This window comes from Argiope bruennichi, chromosome X2, assembly GCF_947563725.1.
Source record: "Argiope bruennichi chromosome X2, qqArgBrue1.1, whole genome shotgun sequence".
In the NCBI taxonomy this organism is placed as follows: Eukaryota; Metazoa; Arthropoda; class Arachnida; order Araneae; family Araneidae; genus Argiope; species Argiope bruennichi.
In genome coordinates this window covers 86,236,789-86,261,579 of record NC_079163.1, presented here as the reverse complement: position 1 = coordinate 86,261,579, position 24,791 = coordinate 86,236,789, and the positions used below count along the sequence as shown (strand labels likewise).

Below are 24,791 nucleotides of genomic sequence, written 5' to 3'. Positions count from 1 at the left end.
ACTGAATTGCGCCAATTTCAGGAGTATCGATGATCTAAAATATAATTATATCCTTCGGAATTAATTTCAAATTTGAATTTTACATTCTGCACCTATTTCCTCATTTTTTTGTGGTTTTGTTATTCTTTCATATGAAATAATTTGATTGCTATTTTGTAATCACTAATGTTAACTTTTCATAATTTATACGAAATGGTGCATTATAAGAAGTTAGTTTTAATGATATAAAAAATAACAATCATGTGATTAGCCTTCCAAGACATGGAATTTTATAGTCAACATTTGTGAAGTAATCATGAATTTCAAATATCCAATGGTTTTAACGTCTGCAGAAGAATAAAGAAATTGTTTCCGAGAATCCTATTATGCAGGTTCTTGTGTGCTAAGAAATTTGCATTAATAAACTCTGGTCTTTCCTCATGGTTATTTCAATATTTAGTGTTATTGAAAACAGTTTATAAATGATCTTGAAATTTTTGCTATCACGAAATTTCTTCATTCAATTTATCATCAAATTTCATTCATATCAAATTATCAAATTTATAGAATCCATTAAACACAAATAAGTGCTTACCTTGAAATCTGTGCTGTTTATATAGATATAAATATGTTGTTAAATACGATATATTTTAAACTTTATACTCAGAAAATTATCGTTGAGGTCTACATGGATATTCATTGGTAATTGATAAATATTGAAACATTAACAATACGATGATATATGTGAATTTAATGAATATTTTTTCATTCTTTAAGATTTATGAGAATTAGAAGATTTTTTTTGTCAATAAATTTTAGTTTTAAGCTTTATTTATTTATTTATTTATTTATTTATTTATGGTTGGAAATTCAACTTGTAGCATTTCCCTTTCATACTTCTGACAAATCCAGGGCTGGATTTAGCCTTATCGATACCTTTAGGCACTACAGGTCTCCCCCCCCCTCGTGTATGTGTGTGTTTGTTTGTGAAACATTCTTTGATTTAAGGAGACGTATGCTTGGAGTAATTTTACAATAAGTGCATATATGTATATAAATTTAATCTTAGAAATTTTAAGAGGCAAATTTTGATTAACTGAAATAATAATAAAATATATTTTCTTGCCGTTTTCAATCGAACTGGCTTCGGTGTCCCGAATATATACATACAAAAAGATTCAATATTGAAATTTAAAAGTAATTTTATACAAAATGAAAAAAAAATATTAAACTTTTTAAATCTATATAATATTTATAATCGGGTATTTTTTAAAAATAATCATTAAGCAGCAAAATATAATATTTACAAAAAGATAATTAGGAATGATGCTATAATAATTATCTAAAAATTAAACGATACTTAATTTTTAAACTGAATGAAAAAAAATAATTAATCTGAAAATACTTGTAAAAGATTCGAGACCTCGGCACTCTTGAAAGTTTTCGGGCCCTTAACCAGTTACCCAATTTGCCTATTTGATAATCAGACTCTGAAAAAATCCGGAATTGATTGCTCAGCCCTGAAATTTGGTAAGCCGGCTCTAAACCTCGTTAAGAAAATAAAGAATCAAAATATCTTTAAAAAATCAACTGAAATAAAAAGTATTCAAATTATTAACTCATGAAGTTAGTACTTAAATGCTTTTTTTAAAAAGGGCATGCTTTCCAAAATAAGTTGGGCATGATATACTTGATAACATAAGTGTTGCTTTTAGAAAAAAACAACACGTTTTTGGAAAATTTTGCGAAAAAATTTATAGACCACCGTTATAGACCGTTAATACCTCAAAAATGCACATCAAATCAAGTTTATTGCATCTAGTTAAATTTAAACATAAAAACTTCTTCAAACTCATGAAAGCAACCTTTAAATTTTAATACATCTATGAATATGTAATCTTCTGTGCCCTCTGTCTGGAATCTTCTGTACCTTACCCGAAAATGAAACTTTTGGAGCCATTTTGCTTGATGAATTAGAGATAGCATATTTACGAGATGTTGATACTCAAATACTTGCTAGATCCAATAAAACTTCCTCACTTTAACTATAAAACTTCGTCTGAACCTATATTCATTTCATCTAAGCACGGTTATTAGTAAAACTCGTAACATTTTCTCAATAACCCAATAAAAACTACCATCAGTCATGAAATTTTAACAGAACGAACATAAAAGATCAATGAAACCAACTTGAATGCTGAGCTCAATAAAGAAAAATAGTGAAGAACATCGGTTGCCAGCAAAGCTGTTTATTTAAGGCTCAATCGACCACCCGGGGATGAGAATCTCCGATTAAACCAATTAACTCATGCTGGTTGAGTAGAATGTCCCCTGAAGTGTTCTTCATGTTTAGAGAGCATAGGCTGTAGCCTCAGAACATTAAACCGTCTGCAACGAGCAAGGAAGAGAACGAATGGCTTCGGATAAAAGTAGGTGTGGGCAGTTGTTTGTTTATTCAAAGTTAGCCGAATCTTCCATTTTATATTTCCCCTTCCTGCTAGCTCTTTAAACTAGTGTGATGAGGGATGAGATGGGATAGAAGATGGTTCGCATTTCCTCCATGGATAATCTAAATATACTTTAAAAAAAGCGAGAGAGAAGCAAAGACTAGTAGCTTTTGTACTAAAGAAACGGATTCCTGTTCATGTCTTTGAAAACTGGGATAAGGCTGTAGATCCATTATTTAAAAATCCTGCTTTAAGTAGGTTTTCAAATTCCATACCGAGTTTGAAATACCTACCGACATATTATATCAATAAAAAAAATAGCTTAATACTTAAATGATTAGATTTTTTTGCTGCTCTGTTTGAAAGCATTATACATTTATGAACAAGGTATGAATTTGGGATAGTCAGTCAAAAAGCTGCTGCGGAACGTTTGGTCACTTTAACATTGACAGCGAGGATTATTCACTGAAATGGGAGGGTGCTTATAAAAATTAGAATGAACAATTCTCCAGAAAATCTTCCTTAAAAAAATTCTCCTTCATTAAAAATTGAGAATCAAATCCATCTTTTTGTAGATATTTAGAAATAATTTTTTTTTCAAAAAACGAAACAATTCTAGACATTTATTGCGCATGACACATCCGAGAGTTTTTTTTTTTTTTTTTTTTTTAATTATGAAAGAAGTCTAAAATTTGGACTTTCCATAATAAATTCCCGCAAATAATCAAATAGTAAATGAGTTAAAATACGAACAATATACTTCTTCACCATATTTCTGGTTTCATTGTTTTGAATTGTCATTCAATAAGGCTATATTGTAATTAAACTATATATGGACGTTAGACTTCGTTTTTTGTTATTCAATTTATGATTATTTATAATGCATCGCAATAGATTTTACCCGCTAAATGCCGATAAAATGAACTTGCATTTATATTAATAAGATAGGAATTTACTTTCCGTGGCTCAGTCTGATTGCCTTTGATTGAAAAAAAAATGATATAATACATGAGGCATGATAATTAGAAATAGGTTACAAATGAAATCTATCTATATGGGTAAATCCTATTAGCTGAAAAAGTAACTATCCATTTTTCACATGGATAAGAATAGCAAGTTGCTCAGAAAACCCCATGCTTTTCCGTGCCTCCTTATCAGTACTGTTTTACGTATAAATATCTTGAAACGTGGCACGACGTAAACAAATCTTGGAAAATGGTTTTCGTTATGTAATTAGGTAGTTTTTGACAAAAAATAGATAAATAAAACTTTTAAATAATATAATTGTTGCCTTCCCTGAATTTTTTCCGATAATTTTGTATCACAACAAATAATTATGAAGGCAGGAAGTTGCACTTAACCTACTTATCTGCGAGTTCTCTCAGTGTTGACTGATTCTTGGAGTCCCCCCCCCCTCCTTCACATGAATATAACATTTATTGAACTCTAATTACCATACGTGTCTAAGTTTATCAATATGCATATACTGTAAAAAATTTTAAAATGTCAATTTCCCAGAAAAATTGAAAAAAAAAAAAAAATCCTTTTCTAAGGAAATTCCTTTTAAAAATATTGTTTAAAAAGTAAATCATAGATTACTAATTTAAAGGATTAGATATTAGTTTAAGAAAAAAAAATAATAATTCAGTTAAAGTTTAAACTGTATTGTATATTTTATTTGTTAATTTATACTTAGCATAATGTAAACAAATGACAGTAATTACCACAGGGGCTCCAAATTTAGAGATCCTCGAGTAATAAAAATATTTCGATAGTATATTTTCCATAAAAGAATTTTTTTTTATAATGGAGATTTTATTTTTAAAAATTGGAAAAAATTAAATTATTTGTCTAATTTGAAATAAGATCTGTTTCCAATAAAATAGAAAATGTAAAGCCAAATCCAAAAATATTAACTTTGATAAAGTAATTGATAAAGTAACAGCCATCTTTGCAATCCAAATATATCAATAAAATATTTTGCTTTTCTAAACAATTATATTACATATATAATTGGTATATGACCTTGCATTACCAATTATATTTTATATTAAGATCTGTATAGCATCATATAGCTTTATATTCTTTTAGTCATAATAAAATGAAAGTGTAATAAATGATAACATAATATCACATATTCCTTTATTTAAAAAATGCTAATTAAATTAAAGTATATAAAGTTACTTTAATTTTAAAAAAAATAATGATCAGCCATAATTAGAAAAAATATAGCTAAAGTTGGAAGCAATAAAAGGAGGTAGTCACTATCATCTTATGCCCAAGAGGTCCCAAATCCCTATTTATGATCCTGTATTACACAGAGCCATATAAGTATATTAATCTATACAAATAAATTTTTAACATATACTTATATTCTTATGTTAATTATTTATTACTTATTAGTGACAATTAAAAAATTTAATTTAAAATTAGATTCATAAGTGTAGATAAACAGTTCTGAATATAACATTACTTTTAATACCATAACACTATTGCAAAATAAATAAAAATGATAGTAAATAGATGCTTTTTCGCCGTCTTCCAGCTTATTGTATTTTTATTTGTTGATTGTTACATTAAAACAATATTGAATGATGGTAGCTTTAAAAAAATTCCTTTCTTGAAACATTGTTTCACGCAGAATTTTAACATTTCTTCCTTTTTAATAGTTTAAATTTAAACTTCCTTTATTTAATTTTCATAATAGTTCCGTTGCAGTCGTTTCTGGATGTATTAGAACTTCACTTTAATATTTTATTTTTAGAGCATTTTCTAAGAGCCATTTCTTTCCTTTGTTATCTTTTGTGGAACACTTTCGATGTCGTACTCATCCTTTGCCGTGAAGTTCACTTTTAAAAAAATCGATTCCGAAACCGAAGTCTTCAATCTTGTAGCTGCTCGAATAAATCAATTCCCCGGCATGCACTTTTAATCCATCTTTCCATCGCATTTCTGCCAAGTAATAGAATTAAGGATTACGCACGTCCAGTTGAAAGGTCTTTTATCGCTCCTCAGGTAGTAAAAGCCCAACACTTCACGTCCTCTTCACTTGAAGACGTTAATGAGATTGCTGAACATAAGGTGGATATTATGAGAACGGGGGACTACATCTCGATGGAAAGGGGCCAACCATAAATTCAGCTTTTGCCAAGGTGACCTGAGTGCCGCCACGCTGGGCAGAAGGCCAACAGTATGACAAAATCTATATTTAGAAGCACCTGATGGCTGTTTGGGCCGTTATCTGTGAGCAATGGAAGAAAAGAAAACTGACACAGATGGATTTTTAATACTAATTAATGATTCTGAACGGAGGCTGCCGCCATGGAGGAAGAAGAGTCGATCTTATCCCGTGTAAACATATGAAAGTATTTTAGCTAACGAAATAACTCTGGATTTAATCGTAAAGTTTGAAACATGCTTGCCGCTTGCTTTCTGTCTCTTGTAAACACCCTCATGTTTGAAACAGTATGATCGTTTCTGCTTTCCGGTGTGAATAGGCCATAAATTTAAGGTAGAATGAGAAACGCGAAAAAAAAAATCGTATAATGCCAACGTTAAATGGAACGAGATTAATTGTTAAGTCCACTCATCATGCGTACCGAGACTTGGGGAAGAAAAAGCAGTGTCCTAAAATATTTTTTTGAATTCTGACGTTTACTAAAATCCAGTTGAAATAACTTCGCGAAAGATTAATTAAAAAGACCTTTCTGTAGAATATTGTTTAAAAATAATCAAACAACTAAAAACCTTCTCAGTTTATTTTTTTCTCTGACAATAAAATTATTTTCGATTACTACCTGAAACAAAAATGGTACTAAATGGGTTTTTGTCTCCTAATAATTCTTCAAATACCGTCCATTTTTTATATGTATTATAGAAATATATTAATAAAAGATGAATATTTTGATATTTATGATGAGATAGCAAACTGCTTATAGAGAAGAGCCGAAAAAGCATCCCCGACTGAAATTCGTAAAAAGGAAGAAAAGTTATTTGTATAATTTGTACTTGCCCCCTTTATCCGCGTTTTAACAAAAAGAAACCAATGGAAGATGTTAAGGAAATGTCTCTAAAAGATTTATTTGAAACGATAATTAATTTTTATCCATTTAATAGAATGGCTCGGGAAAAGAGTCACAACAGAACGTCAATAATTAGGTACTTCTGAATAGAAGCTACTACCTTAACTACTTTGAAAAAGAAATGAATAGTTCTGAGTAGTTCAAACATCGTTTCTTATGGGAGTACAATGAGATACAATAAATTCGTATTTTTTCAGTCGTAAAAATTGTTACAAAGCTCACCCAGAAATGAATTCCATAGAGTTAATGCCAGCTTTTGTTTTTATTACGAATTAAATATGCACGAATTTTCTTTTTTGTGAAATGATTTCGACATATTTGTATTTGTCTCATTCACTCTTATTTTTTTTATTTAATTAGTTTCACTCGATTATAACACGCGAATGCGACTAATGAAAATGATGATGTAAAATGAAACGGTATAACATTGCATTTTTGATAATGACTTCCAGAGATATTTCATTGCTAGAATAAATAAATACAACCTAATTTTTTAGCATACAAATGCTAATGGAGGACAATTTTCTTTTAAGTAAGTCTTGTAGAATGTTTTAATAGAGAATTTGTAGAACGCTTTTTTTTTTAATTTTAAATAAATATTTGATATGAACATCAAAGAATAAATGCTGAATTTATATAAGTAATGATTATGATAGGAATCAGATTTGATTTTAAATCCTTAACCTTTATGAAATAATGTTAAATATCGAAGCATTAGTCAGTGTGTGTGTGTGTGTGTGTGTGTGTGTGTGTGTGTGTGTGTGTGTGTGTGTGTGTGTGTGTGTGTGTGTGTGTGTGTGTGTGTGTGTGTGTGTAATTACTTTATATGACAAAAATGTTCTCTAAATGCTATTTTAAAATTTCTGATTTTTTTTTTTTTTGCACGTTTAAACAGTGTAACAAATTCTAAATGTTTTAGTAGCAATTTGAATGAATTATTGCGCAAAATTTCGTTATTTAATGCTTTTTACATGACAACTCGCCACTGCTTCTTTTTTCAAATTACAATTAAAGATCGGTGAACGTGTTAAATCATATGCTAGTGAATATGAAAAGAAAAATCAGCTTTTATATTTATAATTAATGTTTTTTTAAATTTTATTTTAATCAATATACCACAGCTATTTTAGTAATAAATAGCAGTGGTTTAATTATAGCGGCTTCATTGGCATGGTTATAAATTTCCAATTAGAGAAATTTTTTCTAAATTTGTCTTTCCTGCACATGCACCACTGAACTTGCTTCTTTTTCATGGATGAATGTTATATGCATGTTCCATATAAGATGAAAAGTTCAAATATCACCTACCACTATTACTTCTTGATTATTACTAATACACTGTGAACGCTGTTGGAACTATGAGGCTGGCCCTTTCAATAACTCTTTGTAAAAGCCAAACGCATCTTTTTTGTACAGAGAGTTAATAGTTATGTTTCATTATTTGTAGTATTATCACTGAATTTCAAGTGACATTATTTGAGGCTATGAGAGCAACTGTAATAGGCTGCATCTGATTTTAGTTTCCTTCTTGATTTGTGGTCCAATCCCGGAGATGGAGGCCGCCATTTTTAAGAGTTGGATCTTACTAATATCGCCCACTTAAGTAAGTGTTCCCATTATCGCTCTAAGCGATAATACGAACACTTCTCAAGTAGGGTTTTTATTATTTTAAATGTCACCTAGAGCGGCGTGAAATAAGATTAAAGAGGAAAAGACTGCAATGGGAGAAATTTTTTAATTTTTTTGTTAAAAGTACTGAAAGTTTTTCAAGTACCTAAATCTACATTAAAAAAATAAACACAAACTTCAAAAATTACTTTGTCTCTAGGGTTGAAGTGCTATTATGTTTTTCTCCTGGTGCAGAAGATCATTCGGTTGAAAACAAATAGATAAGAATTATTTTCGATTTACAAAAAGTGACTCAAAAAAGATGGCATTTCAATAATTCCATTAAAAATAATTTACGCTTACTGTTTTCTGAAAAAACAAAATGCAGGTAGGAAATGAATACCTGCACTTTCATTACCCTTATATTTAAGGAAACCTTACAAATTTTTCTTGCCTGAACCACTAGAAAGAAATAAAGCGAAACACACCGAAATCAATCGTTAGTGCAAAAAATTATCAGGATCGGCACGACGGAGACAGGATAAACCCATTATATCTAAGCTTTCCTAATTTTCTGTCTGTCGATTTCATCATGCCAATGAGACTCGTTGGACGCTGGTGGGAAGAGAATCGTAATGTGTATGATGAAAAGCGATCTAGTGAAAGGACTTGCGATCTACTTCAGCAAGACGATCATGAATGTTGCTGGAAAGATGTTGGCGTGAAGAGCTCGACAATGGCTGGTCTGAAGTGACGGGCAAATAATGGAATGGCCTGGCACGCCACCACTACCTCTTTTGACATTTCTTGGAGTGATAATTGATATTTCAATCCTTCATTGTATCTCAATCCGCATTCGAGTCACATTAAAGTTTTTGTCAATAGTTATACTTAATCCTATTTATAGGTTTAAAAAACACACACAAAAATTACTATCATCTGAAAAATCACCAAATTTTGGAGAAAAGCCGGGAAAACTGTAAAGAATCTGGCTCCTAAAGAAAGAAAATAGAAAAGGCATAAGAAGTTTTCTTCCTCTTCAGAATATACCTGTATATGTATTAGCTGACAACAACGACAGTAATTGTAGTGAAGATAATGCTGCTCCATGCTCAATTTGTGAAGGACTTCACACAAGCGATCATGGAGGATCTTTAAAATGTGTGATATGAAACAAATGCCTCGAAAAATGCGACAAGAGGAGAATAAAGGAGGCAAAATTTTTCGTTTGGGTAGAGTGCTCCTGGGTTTATTTTTTATTTTAATGTTGTGTTTACGAAAAATGTTGAAAAAGTGAGTTAACTATATTCTTAAAAGCACAATAAGGCTGTCTTCCATTATTTTCAATTTTGTTGTTTTAATTTTCATGTTTAATAAAGAGAGTACGATAATAATATAAATTAATCTTTATTTCAACCCATTTTAGACCTTAGCAATATTAGGAGCATGCGATAGGTGTTTCAAAAATAACTTTTTTATAGAAAAAAAAATCCTAATGTTCTCAAAAATAATTACAGTTGTAATTCAATTTATTTTTGGATAACAGGTTAGGTAGTAGAATAGAACTATTTCAGACAAATAGTACATATGCTAACCCTCTGCTTAAATATGACTTAAGTGAGATTTTTCGGGTTCTTCCCTTATACTTCATTATCATAGTAGCTAGTGACATGCATAGACGTAATAAATGATTAAAATCGTATAACTACAAAATTGTGTATATTTTCAGCAAAGAATTGAAATGAATGATTAAAGCAATTAAAATAATAGCATTAAAATGAAATACTAATATTTAATTATTTTTATTAATGACTTCCAAATAGCCTGAGATGTTCTAGAATATTGCTATTATAACTTCAAGACATTGCTCTGCATTTAGAATATCAAACAGAATTGAAAAAAATATGGTATGTAGTATATAGTCACTTGTATTAATAGGAGTCATGAAAAACTTGACTTGTTCCTTATTTATAAAAATGGAGCTTTGTAAGCCATTTTTCATTCACTCTTTTATGTTCTAAAGTTTTCAAGTTATGTACGCTTATGCGTTGCCAATAACCATATACCTTTTAATATTCAGAAAACTAAGTTTCGTCGATTGTATGCAAGTAATACTAACTGTTAGTGAATTTGAGAGAAGTTGATTTCAAGAGCGTAATATTTATTAAAACGAATTATAAATGAAATATACTAAAAAGTAGACACTAATTAAATTATAAAGTCTACAATTAACAGATTAATAAGAGTATTTTAAAAACTATTTTTATTAAATTTATCTTTAATAACGAATAATGTGATCCTTCTCAATGAAAATTTCTTATGATTGTTGATCTTGTCCATAACTTCTGAAGAATTCAGTAAGATCATTTAGTGCCTTTACAGAGATTATCTGCGTAACCATTTTTTTTTCTTCTACGATGTCATCAAAACTGTTTTGCACACATGAATATTTTCATACACATATGCAGCTGTGTAGAGGACACACACACACACACACACACACACACACACACACACACACACACACACACACACACACACACACACACACACACACACACACACTGTTTACTTAGCATTTTAATTCCCGTAATTTCGATGAAGTCTCTAAAGAGTTTTCATCAGCAATATTTGTCCTCTTGGTATCTTTTTGGAATATAACCGACAGTTAAAGTAAATAAACAATAGATTACAATTAAAGAACTAAGCAATAATGACGAAATTACGGTAAAGCAGCTCATTCGATTCACGCTTTAAGCCGTAATGAGGAATTTTTAAAACTGTGACTGAAAACCAATCAAAATCATGAGAGAAGTTACATTATTCGAATTCCAAAACGTTTCTCATGAAAAATGCTGTGTGACCTTGGCATGTTTTCTCACTAATAAAACTGTTCATGGTTTTGAACATAACATCTTCTTACACCGTACGTACTTTATTTAAAGATTTCACTGAATAAATAAGCATTTTCTATTTAGAGACGACCATAACATGTCATTTTACAGAGCTATCTCCAGTTTTTTCCAATGTCTTTTAACATGTTTATCCACTCAGTTCTTCAATTATAAAGCAACCGACATTTACGGAAAATTATTATAGTTCAGGGAGTAAAATAGAAATGTTGGAGAGTACGAAGAATTCTAGCTCATTTTGCTCACTTTTTTCATTCTTATTTATTTTGAAGAAAGAAGGTCCTTTGCTTTCCTGAAAAGCTAGAATCCATCGCATATTTTTAAAAAGAATCTCTGGATACCGTGGATATTCCTTCTCTTAAGAAGGTAAAATATTACTTTTCAAAGGCAAGAAGGAAATTTCATTTGTTGTACAAAGTTTTTTTTTTTTATTGTCATTTAAAAATTCTTAAAATATCAGGGCATTGTGTATCTACAAAAAGAGTTTCCTGATTTTACAGACTGTTTTTATGACACAAGAAGGAAAAATAAATTACAGTCCCTAGAGAAGTCCAGTTCATTTTGCATGCAAATTTTTTGGTTATTCATAAAAGATCATAACAATGGGATTCCGCTGTAGCTCTTTAAAATGAGAATTCGGTAGTACATATTTTTGTAAATCAAAAATAAGGGACGAGAAAAATCATTCTTGCATTGAGAAAGGGTTCATTCCACTGTGTACATATTTCTCCTCTTGCTAGCTGAAACATCTCTCCGTACCCAGCGAGTTACTCCATTCCAACCTCACTGAATGAATGCAGCCCTCCTTCAATGCAGCGAAATGATTGAGCGCTGAGTCATTATTAGAAAAGAAAATACTGCTATCAAAGAGAGGCGCAACTCAAAGCAGATCTCTTCGAAATACTTATTTCTTTGGAGTATTTAAACGGGAAAGGTCGAAAAAATACGATAAAATGAAGCTAGGTCATGCCACGTAAACTCGATTTAGAAAACCTGTTCCGTCTTTAAATTTCTTGTTACCTGATGAAGGTGGTTTCCATTTTTATTTTATTTTTTTATTTTGCCCCTAGTGTCTAATTTGGTTCATAATTTGAATTCGAATATCACTCATTTTCATTCAGGGAAAATAAAAGACAAAGTCTAGAAAATGTCCCCAATACTGTTAAGATTTTTCTTGCTTTAGCTCTTTAGTGTCAAACTTGGTCCTGCGTAATAACATAAATGGTTCATTATAATAGATCGGTGCACATCATTTGTGTAAGGAAAAAAAATCGACCTGTCTATCGAAGAAAATATTTAGTTATTTCTTTGCTTCGTTCCGGAATAAATTTCTAAAAATGGCATTCTCTAGTCATATTTAAAAAAAATTGCAAAGCACTTAATATTTATAATTTTTTTCAGCGATTTTAGCTAATGAATGATTAATCTTGTTTTCAGAACGTATTACTTTTGTTATTAATCACAGTTTTCCCTTGTCGGTTTCTTTTAATAAACATAAATATGCAAAATTTTAATACATTACAAAAATATGCAGCGAGAAATTGGATTCTTTCACTGGATAGGGATTCAGGTTGCATTGTGACAAAATCTGGGTTTCATTATCGAGTTTGAGACCTGATTTATGCAAGACATGCTGTGTATATGGGCCTAATGCTCTCCAAATTTGCTGAGGGTCAAACATTCTTCCACTGGTGTAATTCAGAAGCATGGAAAAGAGAGTACTTGTTTAAATGTTCTCCTTATCAACCAACAATAGTTTATAATTATGATGCCCGCCCAAAAAATAAATTAATATTTCTTTTATAGATTCATCATATTTGTACTCACTTGTGTTACATAATTGCATCTTATAATTTCGAATATTGCTTTATTAGAATAATTAATATTCCTAGTTTGAAGAGTAACTAATGAGCTGGATACATTTCAAACAGTTATTTCACTATATAATTTTTTAATTTTAATTTCGTGAAAAACTATTAACTGGCATTTGCAGAATATATATTTCCAGTCATGTTATTTTACTCTCCCTCATCTTTTAAAAAATTACACTTGAAGCAAAAGTTTCAGTTTGACAAAAAATTATATGTCCTTAAATTTTGAAAGTTGTTGAGTATTATGTTTGATCCAAAAATAAAGTCAAAATTTAAAAAAAAAAAAAACACTATCATTCTATCTAAAGGTATCATTATAATATAAAAAGATTACTGTAAAAATTATTATAATAAAAGTATTTTAACTATTTGCTATCGTAACTTTTTTACAAATATATTTGACAGTTGTAATTCTTCACCTACTTCATAATATTTAGTATGGGATAAATTTGAAAAGATATTACGAAAGATTCTGATAAATTTCATTGATATATTTCATTTCCTTTAAATTCAATGCTTCATTTTGTGCGCTTGAATGTTTTGAAAAATTGGATTTAAAGGTGGAAATATTCTCTTCAATAAGTTATCGATTCGAAGGGAAGCATTTTCTCTTGAAGTTATAAAATTGTCTTCCTGCAGGGGTTATGAAATGAATTGCAAATTTGTATATCTCATCTCGGAGCATCCATGCAAATTCTGATCGATGTCTCGAGCGAATGTCTCCTGGAAAAATCATTTAAAAGAAATGAAGATTTACAAGAATAAACTCACTTTTTTGCTAATTTCTGTTTTCTAGAAAATATTTACTAATAGAAATAATTTTTATAAATGTGTTGCAGATTTTAGGCATTTATTTATTTTTGACTATATATTTGTTAATTATTTGTGGGAGGATAAAGAGCAAAACGTTTTTTCAAAAATGAGAAAGATTGATTTTTAAATCATGGAACAGGATAATATATATATTCCTGTATCTTCTATCGCATAAATCGTAAAAAAAATTGATATTCATATCCATATACAATTTCGTTAAAGAAAGAATCTTCAGTATTTGTTAGTCTATTTTTAAACATATGCTTTTTATAAAAATGATATAGATATCATATGAAAATTACATTTTTGGTTACAATTTCATAACTATAATCTGGAAATTAAGCATTAAGAGGGATTCATCTTCTTATCTATTGCACTTGTAATCGAACTCTAAATACTGATTTCCTTAAAATAAATAATCCCATTTCATCTATTATATAGATATGATTTTCTTCAACCATACAAGATAATTTTTGTGTAATGTACAATGTTAAATTTTCAGATTAGAATGTTTGCTATTCTGTACTTTAATGTAGTAAATTTCCTTTAATTGCAGTGCATAATACTGTACAAATTCGGCTTAACTTTGAGTACGACTTTAATGGAATATTCAGCCTAATGCTTTATTGCATAAATTAGATGTTTGGTGTTTTTCAGATTAATAATTGATTTAAAGCGAAGTTGATACCTGATCGTAAAAGTTCTCCCCTCCCCCTTTTCCCCTTCTTTTTATGTCTTGGTCTAAGCCAAGACTTAAAGGAAACTAGTCGACTAAAAACAAACGAACTAATCAGAGATTTACGAAATTTCTATCTTTAAAACACTTGAACGTTTTTTCAAATTAATTTCTTATCGTAAATTTCAAAGCGTTTGCTTTGACTTAGACTACTATTTTATTGCACGAAATAATTCTCTTCTTCACTTCTGTGCAAAATGTTTAGCTTTTGATCTTATTGATTTAATGCTGAGATTGCTTTTCAAACCCATTATAACTCTCGAAGTAGATTTTGCGATATATTTCATTTGTCAGCAGAATCGTTAGTAATCTATTATACGTGTGATTACTTTTATGCAATTACCTTTTAAATTTCGTGAGATTTTATCTTCTATTCATTTGAATAAAATACTAAAAGTGCTCATCCTATTTACTTTAAGGCGTTCACTTTCCAGACTTCAATTCGCTTTTCTGTGAAAATAAGAAATGCTGCACCAACAAAATGGAAGGATGGTGCTTTTCATTTGAATGAGCTCTTTCCGTGACTTCCATTTGCATTATATGATAATTAATTTACGGAATTTCTTGACTTGCAGTCGTGCATTCGCTTAATTTTGAATGGCAGCATGTCGTACGTACCGGAGCATTTAATGAATTCAGATGGATGAATTCATTTAAAGGAAGTCATTACGCTTCAACATTTCTTAATACTAACTAAATATATCATCACTGTTTCAAGTTTGAAACTGAATTGAGGAAATTTTCCGTTCAGGAAATCGTTAAAATTTAATTTTGAATTGTAGAATTTTGTCAACAATTTGTAGGGAAAAATTATCAATTGTATCCCTTAAAAAACTTTTCTAACGCACTCATATACATTGTTTGATTTACTAAATAGAATTGCTTAGAAAATAAACCGCAGTGAAAAAAAATCATTGCCTCCTGCCTGCTGTTAATATCATCGCAAATCTGCTTATGCTACTTCCAAAGAATAGAACAGTTATCCCGTTGATTCTAACATGATTAGACTCGCAAATTACAGAGGAGGAAATTGTGTGGCCAAAGTAAAACCATTATTCATGAACAACTCGTAAAGGAATCATTATCCTTTTTATGCCGTAACTCTTAAACTGAGTTTAATAACATCTGATCTCGCGTTAAGTATAGGATCTGAAATGATCGAGCAACAAATAATTTTCCTCATGTAGATGATGCATGGTTACATGATGAAAAAGAAAAACTTTTTTCAGAAGCCTCTTAAAATAAACAAATGCCTTAAGTCCTGTAGAAATTATAACAATATTAAAGTATGTAAATGGACAAGTCATGAAATGACGATAGCTTTTTATCATAATGGATGAAAATGGATTTAGTTCGGCTTGTCCGTTTCTGTTATTTATTAAAATGACTCCTTTCGAAAGGGCTTAAACTTATTTTAAGTTGACGTTGTCGTTTTACTTAAATGGCGTCTTTAATCTTGTATAGAGTGGCATTCTTGTGCTATTCAGATGCTTAATCAGTTATTCTTTGTGCGACTTTTGTTTTTTGTTCATGGAATTTAGATAAATTTGTGAAGTTACATATGTCATCTTAACAATAATTGAATAGAAATTACTGTGCACTATATTAATATGGCAATAGTTAAGCCCCATATTATGCTGCGTAGGTTTAGCATAAAAACATAATAAATTTCTCTTATTTCCTGGAGTATAAAATGGTACTAAAGGAGATTAAGAGAAATTTTATTGGTAGTCGCTCGGAATTTTAAACACTAATAACCTTGAAGTGTGAGATATAAATTTTAAAATATTTAAACTGCAAAATGATATAGTTCTGACCTATAATGATATTTTTTCCTTTCAAGTTTTGATCTGATTGATCTCAAATATGCAGCAAGTAGATGCTGTGTGACATAATGAAATAGTCAATATATATTAGACAAAATGCATGACAATTCAGAATTCATGGTAATTTTAAAAATGAATAATTCACATATACATCAATATAAAAATAAAATATAAAATCAAGGTTTTTTTTTTTTTTTTTTTTTTGCACAATTAGAATTTATTAGTTGCATATTAAGTTAAACTACAGGATATTTTTTGGCGCAAAAATATTTATTTAAAGTTATTCTGAACTTTTGAATCGTCCTGCGATTTAAAAATTTCAAGAAGTTAAATTCAAAATTAATCGAACATTAAACAACGTGAAAAAGAACTGTTTTCTAGAAGCTACGGAGGATCAAAAAGTGAGAAAGATATCTTTTTTGGCGGTGACTCTATAAATGAAACATGCTGTGTGTTCCTATCAGGTGTCTTTAAGATTATTTTTTTCTCTTCGCTCTGCACTTTCTCAATTCTGGAAGTGTAAATGTAGTTTTTTTGGAGATTAATTCGCTGTTAATCAACTTGGGTGTCAGATTTGCTATATTATAGCCTCCAGAACAAAGAAAATGATTTGTTACTATTAGATAGTTACTGTAAATGCTCCTTTAATCCATGATTACCTCATCAGTTACGAGTTCATTCATCATTTGTCGGTTCCAGTTCCTGACTGAGAAAAAAGTAGTAATTTCTTTCAATCATGTGCACGCAAACTGTTCAGAAGTAATTTTAAGGCTTAAAATAAGCAGCTTTTCAATTATTTAACATTTATCATTTTAATCTGAAAAGTAATGACTAATATTTCTGATGTTTTGTAAAAGAATACCTTATCTAAGCTACTTAAAGAACAATCACCACTATAACTACGAAAAGTAATTTGCTGTCAAAAATAATTCTATCGGTATTCATTTTTTAGAATAATTTTGCTAATTCAGAAGTATGTATCATGCAGACCATAATCTTTAAAAAAAGTCAGGTTCGTTAAATTGTTCGAAATTAATATTTAATATTTTTGCTTGTTAATTTGCATTTTCTTGAATTTTAATTATTTATTATAGACTGTTAAAACTGTAACAAATAACTGTACTAAATAATTTTCCATTTTATTTGGCAATATTGCCGCCTTTTTTTATTTTTTATTATTTTCATATGCAACTATCCTCTTGGAATCTCAAACTACTTTCAAATTGCAATGGATGCCTATTTCCCACCAAAGTACTTCTTGAGTATTTCAAAGAAAATCGTAATAAATTCTCTTTTAGACATTTCTTCCGTTGTAATCTATCGTTCTCATTAAAACAATATGGTGAAATATTTTTCAAAGGAGCGGGCCTAGATAAATTTTCAGAATAAGTTTAAGTACCTTCGTAACTGTATAGCTTCGGTGGGGCACAGTTTTCAGGATAGGTAGGGAAAAAAAGAAAAAAAAATCTTTGCTGTTCTTGAAGAGAGGGATTATCCCTCCAGATTTTCCATTGGGGGCCCCCGTTTGGGTGGAGACAGTTTGCCCCCTGCTTACACTAGCTTTCTTATGCTGGAGGCCCTGTATGGACAAGGGTACTTAAGCTCCTCATACACCTACTGAAGTAGATAAATTCCAGGAGCAAATGCTGTTCAAGTTCACTGAAGTAGGGGAATTTTTAAAGGTATATAGCGCTGGAATTTTTTGATACTTTATCAGTTGTTTTGTTATTTTCGATATGAATGTAGAAGAATCAATCTTATCATGGAAAATAGAAAGATGCTATTTGTTTTTGATAATGATGTTTTTGAAAGATGTTTTTTTTTTTTAATCTCTTGTCGCTTTTTTGAAAATATTTTAGCTATTTATTGTTTCTATATTTTCGAATTGGCAATTACTTAAAGTTTATATATTTTTTTTTATTTATTCAAATTTATTTGGGCCATTCCCTCTTTTTCCCCATACACAGTCAGCAATCCGGATTTAAGTTCAGAAATCTTGTCATTTTAGTTACCTGATACTTTAGTTAGACGAAAGCTCTGCCAACATGAATTTTTCGGGTTTTATTATGATGAAATGAAAAAGAACGGTCTCGAATGAAACTCCATTTCACCTTCCTTTTAACATAATGAAACCGACATAATAACACGAGACCATAAAATTTAAAAATACATGTTATATAGCTCAACAGCTGTTCGAAAATATCTTTCAAGTCAATAAATACATCTTTTAAACTCTACCACAGTCATATAATTGCCATTTCTTTCGATAAACGGCTTGTTGAAAGGGGAAATTGTGCAGAAAACGTTAATAAAATAACAAACTAACTGCCACAAAACCACTTTTCACAATGACATCGTATGAATTTTTCTCATAAATGCGTAAGAAATGGAGTTCTGAATGGGCTCACTTTATCTTTTAAAGAACTTTCCTTTTTTTCTCCTGAAGGCTGTAGAGTTATCTGTGAAATGCTTTGTTCATTGTAGAATGCTGGCTGAACAAAGGAATCAAAAACTTTCAAATTTTTCGAAGTTTTTTTATGAGCATTTCCACGAGATGCAATGAATAAATTCCTTGTTTTCCTGAAAGATAAAAGTAGCACGGGAATGATAAATGAATTTCCATACGTCCGACTCGCATATAAGTTGTTCTAAATAAATCAATTTTGCTATTCTCATTCTTCTTATTTAAATCTAATTTTCATGTTGAGTGTTGAAGTGTCTGCCATTCTAAAGAGTAAAAAGATTGAACAACAACATGAAAATAGAAGAAATAAAATATTAACTTTTTTTAACAATGATTTATCTACATCAGTGCGAATACTTCTGCAATTTATGTGTAAATTTAATTAATCACAGAAAAGAAAAGGAACATTTTGTTTCATCTTATTACTACCACTACCGCCTTTCGAGAATCAAATAAAATTTATCGTTTTTCAAATAATGAGTCTTAACATGCAAAGATCGTGATTTTTTTTTTCATATTTTTTTTGTGAAAAATCTTGAATTAAATTTAATTGTTAAATGTATGCAACACATGCGTATCCAAGCACTTTTGCAAAGAAGTTACGTAATATTGACGCCATCCACCCTTATGGGGTAATTGAGGCACAAAGATTAAACTATAGATAAAATCAATCCCTGGCAGAGTCACAAAATCTTCAGTTGCAATTTTATAGATTCCTTGATAAGAAAAACAGGAAACGTTTTATTTGTATTTATTCGCTCCTCAGTTGCGCTTCGAGGTTCATGTAATTTCGTTACGGTTTTAAATAACGGAACTTTGTGATACTATACAACATGGTTTCTTATCTATCAAGATTGGACGAATTTCTTCTTTATCAATAGAATGTTGAAGGCTGTTTCCTATTGTATTTATATGCAACGCTTACAAATAGCACAAATTTTCCTGGAATATATATATATATTAGCGTCATCCGTCACTTTGGATGGATGAAATAACTAAAACGAAAATTTTATGCTGCCCGAGACAAGAAGATTGAACAGAGACTAAAGAATTTTCCCTAATCCTTCTGAGGAAAATTCAAAAATATCATTACAATAGAAAATAATTCATTAAACATATAATTGTAACTCTGCTATAAATTTATTAGCACACTTCTTAATAGTCATAACTCTTATCTTACCCATTTTGTGTGTCCATTCCGATTTTTTTATCACCCAAAAAAGGCATTTGATAATTAATAATTGCATACATGATAATTTACAAAAAATTGTCATGTATGCAAATTCAATAATGATGTAGATATTGAGGTAAATATTAGCTGAGTTGGATAGGCAATTTTAAATTATTATGACCAACTTCATACTGAAAACTGATATCGATGCTATTTTATGAAAATCATTTTCTGAAATGTTATGTATATATAGAAAATTTTGCTCTTACTGTATTCTTATAACCAAAATTACCATGATCATGTTCCTTTTACCCAAATCATACATGTAAATTTTAATGCATATTGCAAAGGAATTTAAACATTAGGTAATTTTAATCAGTAACTAAAATACGTAGATCTGTGAAACTTCAAATGGATACTATATATAAATTTATATGCACATTTATGACACAATTGAAGTATAAGGCTATTTTTTCCGTTGATAGCGGATTTCCTTATTTTTTTTTTAAGTATTTCAATTCTGCGTGTTTTTTCTGTGCACTGAATTTATTTTACAATTGTTTATTTATTGACTTATAATTATTCATTGGCTTAAAATTATAAAAAATGCATTATCGTTTTTTGTGTATTAAAGCAATTTATTTTAGAATTATTTCTCCTCATTGAACCTCTTATCATTTAGTTGCCTAAGTGTTTTTAGAGATTTAATTGTTTAAATACAAAATGCTTTTCGGAGTGAACTTGTTAAATGTGTCCGAAATGTTAAATTAATAATTAATTAATTGTTAATCTGTTAAATTTCCGCCCGAAATTGCTTTGTGTTCACCATTTTGGGATTCATGGTGGAATGATTTATTTCTTACATTTAACTTCAGTTTTGGAGCAACACTAAGGCTAATGAACCTACAAGTAATCCTTTAACTATCATAAAATGATGAAAATGTTACCTGAATTTATCGCCTACTTTTTCAATTTATACTAAACATTCGGACCTTTCGGACCATAGATTTTCCTTGCCAACATTACTTTCCATCATAAAATTAATATTTTACACCACATTACTTTGACCGTCGCATGATTCCTTACAATGCATCTCATAAATATTTGTATCATTGTTTCCGCCCGATTTTTTTTTTTTTTTCCCTTTATCTGATATCGAAAGTTTTTTTTCTCCAAAACGGGAGCTTCCTCGCCAAACCTAGTTGCTTTTTCAAAGTGTATCACTTTTCTCCTCGGAGTTAACACTGGGGGCTTGTTACAGCGGCCACAATAGAGCTTTTATTCCGCAACGTTTTCAACCCACGCCCTCAACATATTTATTCTAGCTTGGTTCTTGAATGGTCCGGCCTAGTGCGTTCAACTCCGTCCGTTTCTCTCTAAAGGTATGTAGAGGCCCAGCCATTTTCGGCTGAAGTTACCCTCTTACGACAAGTGTGAAATATCGTGGCTTTCATGAATTGGAATGTTTCCACAAATTTCATTTCTATGGCTTTTTTAGCACTGTTACTGTCATCTCTTTATGGCCAGTTCCGTGTAAAAGTTGACGTCAGCTATTATTCTTTAGGTAATTTGTCCCATTTCAGCAATTTTATGCGATACAGAACAAAAAAACAGAAAAAAAAACTGAGTCGCCCCTGACAAATTTAGAAAAAAAAAATCAAGCTAAAATATATCCTTTGCATAGAAATTTGCATCCAAAAAAGAAAGAAGAGTGCCTTTTACAAATGGGTTTAGTTTTTCAAAATTAAAATTATTCTGAAATTTGCGATACCGGAAAGACATAAATAAATAATAAAAATATTTATCAAAAGCCATGAACATAATGCATAAGTAAAAATTATGTTATTAGAAAGTTATACAGAAAACCTGTGTAAGATCAAAGACAATTCCACTAAAGAACTGGATAGATCCAAGTTAGTGATGTAAATCTCGTTTTCCAGAAATGAATATAACGCAACGGTAATAAATAAATATTGTTATTTAATTAGGGGTTTCATTTATTTTTGAAATTAGGGGTTTCATTTAGATCCAAATTAAATATAGAGGCTTAAACTGAAATGAATTGGTATAGTGGTTATTATTTTATTTCTAAAGAAAGTAATTTATACCTCTGTATATAACTTTCATGATTGTATTTGTGAATAGAACGGATATAAAAAGGATCTGAGAACCCTAATTAAATTCTTATTAAAAATAAGTAACTTATTATTACATATGGACAAAAATCAAAATATGGACAAATATGCATTTTCTTTTCATTCTGTATCCACTAATTCCAGTGGGACAAAATCTTCAGATGATGCTTTTCAGCATTAAAAAATTTTCGAAGAGAAAGGGGGGGGGAAGAGAGAGAATTCACTGTGGAATGTATTCTGGATGATCCGTTATGTTCTGCTACCTTTCTCGTGGATAAGAAATTTTAATGAAGATTCCATACAAATGGAGGTCTATCAATCCTTGCTGGTCGTAGATTAAATACAGAAAATGGCCAATCATCATTCTCACTCTCTTTAAACAGAAGAATATAAGAACAAATTTTCAAAATCCTAGTCCACTAGATCAACAACTATTTAATGGAGTCATTATTATTTTCCTTCTGCATGTGATACTTCATACCAAGTTATCAACAAATTTGAAACCTTCACGTGTCGTTTTAGTTGACACGATTTTTTTTTTCTCTTCCTGCATATTGTATCAGTCTTCAGGAATTTAAACCAAGAGTAAACTAGAACTAGTGCCCTATAGAGTGGTTACTCTTCTATAAATTGATGATCATTGTTTTCCGCACTCTTTTTTTTTTCTTTATGAACTTCATTAAATAATTCTTTATGAACTTCATTAAATAAACTTCAAGTTACGATTTTGACTCATGCATTCTTCACTGTACTTTACAATGCGCTTTAAAAGTGATATTTTTTATTTAAGATGTTTACTAATGCAGGTATCAGTCTCTTGTAACCTTTGAGAAGTAATGATCTTATCTCAATGATACGTAAACTCAACACCTGATCCACGTTTATGATATTCCAAATTATAAGTGTGCATCTGGCACTTGTAGTCAGTACTGGTAAAGGAAGAGATTTCTCAAACGTCACGATATAGACAGAATCATCTTGACGCGATGTCATTGCATCCTCATTTCTCGCTTGTCGTGCTTGTTCTACTTTTTAAGGTGGAATTATTTTTTATTATTTAATTGTTGAATTATCTCCTCATTTTCGCACGCTTTAATTGTTATGCTTTAAGCATTTTATTTACAACAAGTATCTTTCATTGTACTATGGAAATGTAAGTTGTCCTCATTATTAAAGATTCCACGCCAGTTTTAGAAAAATGATTAGTTTTTTCCCTTGCTCTGTTTTTTATACAAATCGTACGCTGTATTTACATTTACTTCGGGTAGAAAAAAATTTTTGCTGGGATTCTCATTTCTTGTATACATTATGAGTTAATATATTCACACACCTTTTTAATTGCTATTATCTGTCTTATTTTTTCGTATATGGTGTTTTCGATCATCACAACCTGGTTGCTGACCACTCATTTGTTTAGTGCCTTAGTAATTTTATTGACCTTTAAAGCGCCGAATATGCGTAGAAATATTTAATTAATTCGACGACCGTTAATTGCATTTCCCAGTTCATAAATTCAATCTATCCCAACTAATTTCACATTCTTATCATGCCAGTTGCAGAAATTCCATTGGAAGAATCTGGCCGTCAGATAATATTCAAATAATTAAGAATGATTGCTTCGCTTTCTATCGCCAATTGATTTTTATATGTTCGGCCCAAAAATTGATAACGTTGATATTTCTTATATGCTTTTAAATAAAATGTCGTGACTGTGTCTCAAAAACTTTTGTGAGGATTAAAATAATCCGAAACTAAACTATCCGGACTGTATTATTAAATGATTGATCAAAATACTCTTTCATCAAATGATAAATATAATATTTTATGTAAGTATAAAAATATTGTTTATAACATAAACATAAATAATATTTAGTGTTTAATTTATAAGTATTTTTACCTTAGACTTTGATTCTTACAAGATATATTTAATCAATATGTAAGTCAAACACCATAATTAGGCAAGTATCAACATTGATCAATATATAAATTCAATTCATCCCATTTAATTTCAAATTTTTGTCATTTTGGCGGAATCGGATTTGTTGGAGGTGAAATTTTATCTCATGTGGACAATTTGCACAATTTGTTAATGTTTTAATCAAGTGCCCCGCAATCATCATATCAGTGGGCGTTTTCTTTCTGGCTCTTTTTCTGAGCTGGAGCCAAAGGTCGTTAAGAATCTTAAAGGGCGCTGGAGGGCTGCTTTACTGATGATGAATGATAGAGGTGCAGGATATTGTTTTCTCTCTGCAAAAAAGAATTAGTCTTCCTCTCCTGAGCTGTAAAATCCGAATTGGATTTAAGATAGGGAGATAAATCCTTATGTATTTCGAAGAACTACTGACCCTTGTACTGTAGGGAGAAGTTTGAACGAATGCGAGACAAATTGAAAATTGTTACTTATCTATCTCTTTACCCCCCCCCCCTTTTTTTTTACTGATTGATTTTCGTGAAAAAATGATGACGGTGGCATTTTCTTATTATAATTTGAAATGGAGTTTTACAACTATATTTAAAAAATGTTTCTGCTGGGTTAAATTATTCAATCCAAGTGTGATGAGACTGAAATATTTGATTAAGTTAAGATAAATAAGCATGATTTAGTTAAAGCTTTAACGTAAATCACGATTGTCCTCGCAATGAATGATAGCTGTAACATTTAACAAAGGCAATAGTCTAAATTTAGTCATTAATGGCGAGCATACTTAATTAGAGAATATGTTCTTGGTTCATGCTGCCTCCATATG

General features: G+C 30.1%; 1 protein-coding gene across 5 annotated transcripts in view; it reads left to right on the top strand.

Annotated features, from left to right (window-relative positions):
• Positions 1-24,791, top strand: part of LOC129960205 (rho guanine nucleotide exchange factor 17-like) — a 259,387-nt gene that overhangs the window by 69,965 nt on the left and 164,631 nt on the right. The gene's annotated exons all lie outside the window — the stretch shown is intronic.